Raw genomic sequence first — 3,226 nt, 5'->3', positions numbered from 1 at the left:
ACATACTTGGAACTTTTGTCCACGTCAAAGGGGGAATATCATATTAAATTTCACCTTCGAAATAAGTCTGACAACTTCCTTTGGAGCCTGGTGGCTGTATATGGCGCCGCTCAGGAGGAGTTTAAGTTGGCTTTTCTTAAAGAACTTGTTAATACCTGCCGAGAAAATCCCCATCCCATGTTAATACACTAGTAGAAAAGGGGGCTTTCGTCCAGGCCAGTTTAGCCCATTAGTCCCGGTTCAATCCAGAACCGGGACCAATGGAGCTATTTGCCCCGGTTCGTGAGCCCAGGGGGCCGGCCGGGCCACGTGGGCCATTGGTCCCAGTTCGTCCGGACCTTTTGGTCCCGGTTGGTGGGACAAACCGGGACCAATGGTCCTGGCTCCTGGCCCACCACTATTGGTCCCGGTTGGTGGCATGAACCGGGACCAAAGGCTTCCCTTTAGTCCCGGTTCATGCCACCAACCGGGGCTAATGGTGCTGCCTATATATAGCCCCTCGCGCAAGAGCAGAGCACACTGCTCTGTTTTTTCTGGCCGAGGGGGAGAGGGCTTGGTGGTGCTCTAGCTCACCTCCTATGCACACAAGGTGTTCGATGGAATGCCCGAGCCACAGTACTTAAGGTTTCTCCTCTCCAAGCTCGACCGCCAAGCTCCGTTTTCCTCAAGATTGATCTAGGTTTAACGGTCCGTCACGCCCCGTCCCCGTCTTCACCGCCGTCGATCACCCGCGCCGATCTCATCGCCGGCACCACCGTGGTGAGCCTCTTGTTCTTATCTTCTTTCTGAGAGGAAACACATTCTTACTTGTATGTTTAGATAGATACTTGTATTATTTTCTTACTTTTATTATTGCATCTTATATAGTGCGATGGTTTTGGTATCCGCCCCCGTCGGCCCTCGTCCTGTCTATGATTCGGATGTGGTATATATTATCTTTTCATAACTATTGGTTCATTTATTGTTTATGAAAATTATGCCGACCAACGTGACATAGATTTTATTTATCTAGGAGGTTGTTGAACCGGAAATTCCAACCGACCCTATTGTCGAGAGGTTAAATTTAGTTGAAGAAGAAAACAATTGCTTGAAGGAAAAAATAAAAAAACTTGAGGAGGAGAAGATGATATTGGAGTTGCATGTTGCGGATGTCGTCGATGATCACAAGATCAAGATGGATGCAATGCGCTTGAAGATGAGAAAGATTAGAAAATATGCCATTCATACCGAGGCTTGGTATCATTATGCCGTTGGATCAGTTGTTACCTTGGTTGCGATTATGATCGCATTTGTTTTCTCATTGAAATGTTTTACATAGTTTCAATGTATGGTTTAATTAATTTAGATGCTCTGCAGAGCTTTATGTTGTTAGATGAGAACTATGTATGTACTTTGGTTTTTATGTGATGATGAACTTCTATTAATTTGGTCACTTATAATTATCTATTCATGATGTTCTGTAATGATTTTTGACACACTTAATTATATATAATGCACGCAGATGAACCGGCAATGGATGTACGGTGACAGACACACCTCCGAGTACATTAAGGGGGTGCATGATTTTCTCGAAGTGGCTGAGGCAAACAAGCAGAATGGTTTTATGTGTTGTCCATGCCCTATATGTGGGAATACGAAGTCTTACTCTGACCGGAAAATCCTTCACACCCACCTGCTTTACAAGGGTTTCATGCCACACTATAATGTTTGGACGAGGCACGGAGAAATAGGGGTTATGATGGAAGACGGCGATGAAGAAGAGTACGATGACAACTATGTGCCCCCTGAATACGGTGATGCTACTGAACATCAAGATGCACCAGACGATGTGCACGATGGTGCTGCAACGGGCGAAGCTGCTGAAGATCAAGAGGAACCAGACGATGTGCCCGATGATGATGATCTCCGCCGGGTCATTGTCGATGCAAGGACACAATGCGAAAGTCAAAAGGAGAAGCTGAAGTTCGATCGCATGTTAGAGGATCACAGAAAGGAGTTGTACCCCAATTGCGAAGATGGCAACACAAAGCTCGGTACCGTACTCGAATTGCTGCAGTGGAAGGCAGAGAATGCTGTGCCTGACAAAGGATTTGAGAAGCTACTGAAAATAATGAAGAAGAAGCTTACAAAGGATAACGAATTGCCCGACAGTACATACGCAACAAAGAAGGTCGTATCCCCTCTAGGATTGGAGGTGGAGAAGATACATGCATGCCCTAATGACTGCATCCTCTACCGCGGTGCCTACAAGGATCTGAACGCATGCCCGGTATGCAGTGCATTGCGGTATAAGATCAGACGAGATGACCCTGGTGATGTTGACGGCGAGCCTCCCAGGAAGAGGGTTCCTGCGAAGGTGATGTGGTATGCTCCTATAATACCACGGTTGAAACGTCTGTTCAGAAACGGAGAGCATGCCAAGTTGATGCGATGGCACAGTGAGGACCGTAAGAAAGACGGGAAGTTGAGAGCACCCGCTGACGGGTCACAGTGGAGAAAAATTGAGAGAAAATACTGGGATGAGTTTGCAAAGGACCCAAGGAACGTATGGTTTGCTTTAAGCGCGGATGGCATTAATCCTTTTAGGGAGCAGAGCAGCAATCACAGCACCTGGCCCGTGACTCTATGTATGTATAACCTTCCTCCTTGGATGTGCATGAAGCGGAAGTTCATTATGATGCCAGTTCTCATCCAAGGCCCTAAGCAACCCGGCAACGACATTGATATGTACCTAAGGCCATTAGTTGAAGAACTTTTACAGCTGTGGAATGGAACCGGTGTACGTACGTGGGATGAGCACAAAAAGGAGGAATTTGACCTAAAGGCGTTGCTGTTCGTGACCATCAACGATTGGCCCGCTCTCAGTAACCTTTCAGGACAGACAAACAAGGGATACCATGCATGCACGCACTGTTTACTTGACACCGATAGTATATACCTGGGAAGCTGCAGGAAGAATGTGTACCTGGGCCATCGTCGATTTCTTCCGACAAACCATCAATGTCGAAAGAAAGGCAAGCATTTCAAAGGCGAGGCAGATCACCGGAAGAAGCCCGCCATGCGTACCGGTGATCACGTACTTGCTATGGTCAATGATTTACACGTAATCTTTGGAAAGGGTCCCGGCAGACTAGCTGTTCCGAATGACGCTGAGAATCACGCACCCATGTGGAAGAAGAAATCTATATTTTGGGACCTACCCTACTGGAAAGACCTAGAGGTCCGC

Source organism: Triticum dicoccoides, chromosome 2A (assembly GCF_002162155.2).
Source record: "Triticum dicoccoides isolate Atlit2015 ecotype Zavitan chromosome 2A, WEW_v2.0, whole genome shotgun sequence".
NCBI classification, from domain to species: domain Eukaryota; kingdom Viridiplantae; phylum Streptophyta; class Magnoliopsida; order Poales; family Poaceae; genus Triticum; species Triticum dicoccoides.
The sequence above is the reverse complement of the archived record's forward strand: the minus strand, read 5'-3'. Positions refer to the sequence as shown.